Source organism: Papaver somniferum, chromosome 11 (genome assembly GCF_003573695.1).
Source record: "Papaver somniferum cultivar HN1 chromosome 11, ASM357369v1, whole genome shotgun sequence".
NCBI lineage: Eukaryota > Viridiplantae > Streptophyta > Magnoliopsida > Ranunculales > Papaveraceae > Papaver > Papaver somniferum.
This window is the reverse complement of record NC_039368.1, coordinates 70097499-70105159: the sequence shown is the minus strand read 5'-3', so window position 1 is coordinate 70105159 and position 7661 is coordinate 70097499.

Genomic DNA, 7661 nt, shown 5'->3' with positions numbered 1-7661 from the left:
TCTTCACCAGTAACAGCACAACAAGAGGTAGTTTGCTGTTACGAAGGATTAGTTTGTCAGAAATGCAAACTTCGAGTATTTATAGACAAGGAAGTTTGGGCACCAAGAAATTTCCAAAACCGAAAATATTCTCAAAGATATTCAATATATTCCAAATTCGGTTTCCATAATTCCTGGAAATGCTCTGTCCAAAATAATGACCGAAAATCTCTTTGGAAAATCTCAACTAGTAAATGCACATTACTAATTCTCATTTTCCTAAAATAAAATTAACAACCTTAATTAAAAGATTCTTAACTTATTTATATTTCGATCCTGGGATTTTCTCCCTGTAGCTATTAAATCAAAATCCTAGAAGCGTGGATTCAAGATGGCGTCATCAAGCTACCTCCCACCAGACGTCCTCCAACCGAAGAAGAAATGGCAAATCCAAAATATTTCCATTACCATAGGTTCGTCCATCACCCCACCAGCGATTGCAACAAATTGAAGCGCATTTTCAAAGAGAAGGTGGATGCAAGAGAGATTCAACTAAGCACTGAATAAGTGCACAGAGATCCTCTTCCGATCAGGAGTTGCATAGTTTCTAGGGACTCCGTCAACGAAACCGTACAGACCATGATGGAACATTCATGCAAGCAACAAAAGGCGAGTTTCCGCACGTAGGGAATCAAGGAGGAGCTGCTTCATCAAAATTAAAGAAGGCAGAATAAACTAACATACGTGATTTATCAATGCCCGTCCATGTTCATGTTCGTGGCCGACCAAGGTTCGTGCTCGTAGTTGCCGCTCTTTCCTTCAAGATCCATGGCCGTAACCAACACTCGTCACTGCCAAGATTTGTGACTATAGTCATCACCCGTCCCCGTCAAGGATCGTGATCGTAGCCATCCAAGATCCAGCCAACCTGTTTGGTACATAGTCATCAATATGGATGCAGGATGGTGATATCCTCATCATGGTCAACCCATCGAACATAGAACCACGTAAACTGGGTATTGAGGCTCGGCATGAAATTCCTTCGCCGTCAGTCAAGGACTTCTTCAACACAAGAGAGACTGTCAATCAAGAAGCATGTAATTTGCAAGGGAAAATCAAACTGAAGGTTGGTCGAATCCTTAACCATTATTTTTATCTCCCCTATTTCGAATCACTGGAAGAGCGTTGCATGCGTTGAGATGTTATAATATAAATGGTATTCTTTCCCATGAGGAGAAAACACGACTTGTCATCCAGCACTATTTGTGTGTCTTCTTCCTATCTGTCATATCGTATCTCCTCATAAGAATGGGAAGAACTCATTTTTCGAAATCAAGGGTTAAAGGCGCCCTCACTGAAGCTCTCTCCTGAAGCTGCTTCAATGCTCTCTCCAGAAGAAGCCGCTTCAACGCTCTCTCTAGAAACCGCTTCAATGCTCTCTCCAGAAAAAGCCGCTTCAACGATCTCTCCAGAAGAACCCGCTTCAACGCTCTCTCCAGAAGAACCCGCTTCAACGCTCTCTCCAGAAGAAGTCGCTTCAATGCACACTCTCTCTAGAAGCCCCTTCAACGCTCTCTCCAGAAGAAGCCGCTTCAATGCTCTCTCTCCAGAAGCCACTTCAACGCACACTCTCTTCTGAAGACGCTTCGCCGCACACTCTCTCCTAAAGCCGCTTCAATGCTCTCTCCAGAAGCCTCTTCAACGCTCTCTCCAGAAGAAGCCGCTTCAACGCTCTCTCCAGAAGAAGCCGCTTCAACGCTCTCTCCAGAAGCCGCTTCAACGCACGTTCTCTCTCAAAGCCGCTTTAGCGCTCTCTTCAGAGGCTGAAGCCGCTTCAACACCTCAGGAAGCCACACATACCAACTGCATCATGTCTGCCACATCGCCGGCAAAATCAGAATCGGTGTTTCTAGATTTCTAATTTCCTATAGAAGGCGTGCATGAGCTGCCACAAGTTTGGATACAATACAGATCTATCAAACACGACTCTGATCAACAAGTGACGAATCAAAAAGATTTCCGCATTCATCAATTCGTCCACCACCTTACCAGCAAATGCAATGGAAGTACGTCTTTCAAGAGAAAAGAGGCTCAGGATAATTACACATGGGGACTGCCAGCACGGGATGCCTTCACGTCCTTCAACCAGGTTATTTATGATGTAGCATCATCACTATCAAAACTTTACGAGCCACATGAAGTTCTCAACATGAAGCCGTACACTGCATCAAAGACTCCAAAGTACGCCGCAGGTTATTTCTCAACAGACGAAATCACGGAGCCATACGAGCAACAAAAACAAAAGAGGGTCGATACCCCTTTTCATACAAAAGGAGTTTCTAGAGTTTGAACAGACGAAGGATTCCTTCTTGCTCCATGAACGGGAATGGATGACTGAGCGTACCGCACCCATACCCCATATCTGAGCTAGAAGCACGCTACTACGAAAGCCACTGGCCGCACCTTCTCGTTGTTGAAGGTCGATTTGGATTTTCCTGGTAATATCTACCTGCTTCGTCTTTTCAATTTTATTTTTCATCAGTCACCATCTAGTGCATACCCCGCAACAATGTCACTGTTACATGCTAAGCAGGAGACTTAATGTTGATGGTGGTTTTTAGCTTAGGGCGAAAACCGTAAAAGTCTATCTACCTGACCCGGCATCAGAAGTAGTAGACCTTGATATATCTATATTTCACAAGGAATTTGGAGAATATATCAGAATCTGATGAGTGCCTATGTCTTTCTTCACATTATATTGAAACTCAAGCTCCTAGATGAATTATTCACTAGTATAGAGTCTAATGAGTAATTATGCTCCTAGTTGCATTACTCACTAATATCGGAGCCTGCCTAGTGTTTTCCTATGTTATGTTCACTCAGCTGAACTCTCAATAACATGACATGACGATTAATGTTCACTCGCAACGAAGTAGAATAAATCTCCCGAAGTGTCAATATTGAGACCTGAATAAAAACACTCACATAGGCTACATCACCCTCTGACAAAGAGATCAGCATGTTCACATACCTTTAAATTTAAAGTTAGCGCGATCGAACGCGTTTAAATTCCTTAAAGGAAATCTAGACTGTCCATATCAAGGCCGCACGATTTGGCCACACAATTCAATAGGCCTAGTCTACTCCTAGCGAAACTAGGCGATCACCAGGGTGACCACCGGTGGTCCCACTAATACCCAGCTGGTCGGATTCCACCTAACACACTCTAACGTCATCGAACGCTAACCCCAAACATGGGTGATCGCGCTGTTGAAAAAGAGCTCGAACGAGCCAAGACCGACCATGACGGTCTCAAATTCATCACATCCGTCTAACTTAGCTAGTCTAGTTGGACGGTCTAGATCTTCCGTCGAATGATCAAAAGGGTACTGGCGTGTTCACCAGCGACCCAACTACATCTTTGGTCGATCGACTTGCCCACGACAAACCAAGAATGCATTGAATCGCTCGCCCAACACGCTACTGTCGCAAATCGATCATAACCATCCATATTTGTCGGCCAAATCGGGTGGATTAGACTCAATTTCAGGTGTCCCCGAAGATATCAACGTACTCGCGGGAAACCCACCTTTGCACATGGCCGATCGGCCTGCTCAAACTAGCCCTGAGCGCTTTCAATCAACCACCCAAAGATTGGACGAACAACTGGGACCATTTGGTAAACGACTTTAGTATGATCTACATTCCAAAAGTTTCGTATGTATGTCTATCATAACATACTAAAAAATCATATCAATCAGGAGTAACGAGCTAAAAGATACAGCTTAAAAGGCGAGCTAGGTCATGGCTGAAAACTGACATAATTCCTCCTGAGTTATTTTTTACTGTCGGGATGTTTTCACCTCCTAAACGAGCTCAAAACCTAAATATTCCATCGTACGAAGATAGTAAATTCTTTTCTGATCAAAATAGAGGGGCGGATCGTCAAAATCCGAGTTCGTATGAGAATTCTACAGCGGTTTTAGTGAGGGTCTCAATCTGAATTTTCTGATTACGAAATTTCATGAATTAGCACAAACTTCTGCAAATCATCTTAGCCATTCAACTTGGCTAGACAACTTAAATGGTTTAGATTTAATTTGGTCCAACCAATAGGATATCAAAATAGCTACAAGCCACCATTCTACTATAGGGACCGATCACCACATCTTTAATGTACATGGATAGCTCCCGCTAGCTACTCGCACATGACCACCCGCCACCTAGATTGCGCGTGATTGGTCAGAATAACTAAGTCTTTCAAACAAGACCCATTCAGCATCCTGGTGCATATTTTTCACGAAAATACTCGAGACATCAAACATATCACAAACTGGGGGATGCTCACTGGGGTATTGGTCCGGCGGTTTACAGCGTGCGGCGTGCAACGCGCCCATTACGAGAACGTGTCAGGGAAGAACGGACGGTTAACATCAATGAGATAGTGGGTGAACGCGTGACCAGTTTTCCCTCATAATGGAAACGTGGTGATCACCACTTTTTACACAACTCCACTGCTTAATCACCTCCACTTCTTATGAGATCAGGGTGTGCTCGAATATGACTTGTATAAATAGGATTTCAACCTATATCGGCAAAACACAAGTGTTATCAACACAAGTATCCAGAAAACACCAGGAACTGATAGCTTACATTCTGTAAGCCAGTTCCATATTCTGATACAAGTCATAAAACAACCACACCTTCGTAATTCAACATTCTAACCTCAACATCTTCTTCACTTCCCTCCCTAAGATCAACCCTTCTCCTTCACTTTGTGACCGAATTGAATCTGGAACGACCATTTCTTGGTTTAGGCCAGAGTCTTACAGATTGATCTCTCGAATCTAAAAGTACTCATGTGTAGTACATTTGTTTAGGGTTTGAATTCGTTTCTCATCAACACATCCATATTTACCAAAACCAGCAGAATCAGTTTTTGCCCTCAAACAAAGACCTAAATTGTTGCACAGCAAAACAAAATAAGAGTAAATATGAAGGCCATCAGATTACATAAATTAAAATTAGAAAATTCGGTTTGATGAATTAATTAGCATGCAGTAATTGAATAGCTAGCAAGACCATATATGGGCCTCATTTTAAAATTTAAATATACCAATTATGTGGATGGTTAAACTTATTTTGGAAGGTGGAAATTCTTTTGTCTGGAAGACCAAAAAATCAATGAAAGTCCAAGGAGTGAACTCTCTTGTTATCTACAGATGTTCATCAGTTTTAATATGCCCTACTGTCCTTCTCAGGGAGATGGGTTTGTTTACAAAATAAAAGCTACTAAAGTCAATAACAAAAGCCAAAATGAAGCAAAAACTGTGAACGAATAATATAAATAAAATGACAATACCTATAAAAATGATATAGATAAAACCTTAACAATCCATATGAAGTGTAACACTTCCATTTCAACTGAAACATGTATCTAGAACCAAGTTTCGTTCCTTCTTCGGAGCTTAACAAAATGAATTGATGAGAAAGATTACATCTTGTTCGACAACATATATACAAAGTCGCACTTCCACATGCGTATATCTTCATGGTTAAGTAAGCTACCGAAAGAAAAAGAAATCAATCCAAAATGTAGATAAAATTATATGATTTTAGTTTACAAACAGTATGGCCGTTAGAATTTAGATACAACGCAATATTTCAGACTTCCTTAATTATAGAGTATATGAACACACATAACATTTCTATAATCCTCAATTTCCATCTTCACTTTTGCATTACACATAACTCTAAATTCTAATTATCAGTGGTGAGCTTTTATCTTTCCCGTGATGTTATATTATAATGCTTAAGCATCATTAGTACGAAGCTTGTATTTCACAAATCAATCACTCAAATAATACCTCCACATGAAGCTTAAAGGACATAGTAGTACCTACATTACCTAAATATGATGATGTTGAGAAACCCTCACCTACAAAATCCCAAAAGAAGTTTAGTTAGTATGGGGAGTAATTAGAAGAAACATAAATAAGTTGTCGCTAAGAACCTAAGTTGAGGAGTAATGAAACCAAAAAGAAATAACATAATTGAGAAACAGTTTCCTTCAAAATAGAACAAAGAAGTGTTTCATGTCATCTTTTTTTGGATATATATATTATTAGGATTTTCTACATATCAACACTCATGAAATCTAATTGGCGCAGCCATCATCAATGCAAATTGAATACAACAAAAATAGATTAAAAAACAGATCCATATGCACGTAGGAAAGCCGATTTACGTAATCAAATTCATAAAATTAATTAGTAATTAACCAACAACAAAATATATTAAAAGAGAAAAAAAGAAACCATCATATGAGCAAGGTAAGTAATAAAATTGAACAAACCTTTAGCAAATAGGTGAAGTAACAATCGTTTTATGCATCAATAAGCCCTGCAAAAAAAAAGTTATTGCGTTTAGTTTTGCAACAATATTTATGCATCATCAATAAGATACGTAAAACACAAAAAGTTATGATGTTTGATATTGCAACGAAATTTGGAATAATGAGGGTATACCGCAAAAAAACTAAAATATCAAATAAAATACATTAAATTTCAATAAAAAGCAAAAAGAAACAAAATTTTAGTTCATAGAAGAGAGAAACAACTTGCACGGAAACAAGTTTGGTGTTGCACGAATGCTTGGCTACCTGCAAAACAAACAACGGGCGCATATAAGAAAACATAAATTAAAAAAAAAACTAGAAATCAAAGTTCAGCTGAAGAGAGAAGCAATGTCCAAAAAATGGGTTTACCTTTTGTTTGAAAGCTTTATATAGAGATTCAGAATCTATTAGTAGAATGATTTTTATTTTGGATATAATATTTAAAAATATCTAGACTTTCTAAAAAAAATTAACAAATAAAACCGGCTTGATTATTAAACTGTTACCAAAAAATTCTTTTGTTTATTTGTTTTGGTAATATATCTTATTTTTGCAACAAAAAAAAATTTCAAAAATATAATATATGATTTTTTTACCTCATAAATATGTTTACTCGATTTTTTTTTATTTTTACCATACTAATCTGAAATTAACATAATAATTTTTAGATTTTTTATCTTATAATCGGTCCATAAAATATAAACTCGAATATTTTTACCCCATAAACATGCTTGGATTTTTTAGATTTTTATCATAAATGCCCGAAATTTAATATACAAATTATTATATTTTTATCATTAATAATATAGTCATTTTTAGATTTTTTTACCTTACAAATGATCTAACAAATATAGATATTATTTTTTATTCTTATATATATGTTTACTCAATTTTTTGGACTTTTATCATAAATGTTCGAAGTTAATATAATAGTTTTTTGTATTTTCTTGATTTTTATCATAAATAAGCGAAATTAATATAGTAATTCTTTTAGAAAAATTCGACGGTCATGATTTTTAAAAAAGAACGCGCGATTGGGGATATCAAAACTAATTGGGGGATATGAATTACTTCCCCCAACCAAAGGTGTCTGCTAAGGGGTGCTTTTTGGGCGAAAATACTAAAACACCGTTTGATTAATTAAAAAGCACTCTGAAAAGACTGTTATACCCTCCCCACAAAATAAAAAACTTAAAATCAAAACCAAACGCAAAATCAGTTATCCCCCATTTGTGTGCCGGCATACTCGTAGGTTAGGGTTCCGATTTTTTTTTCTCCATCTTCT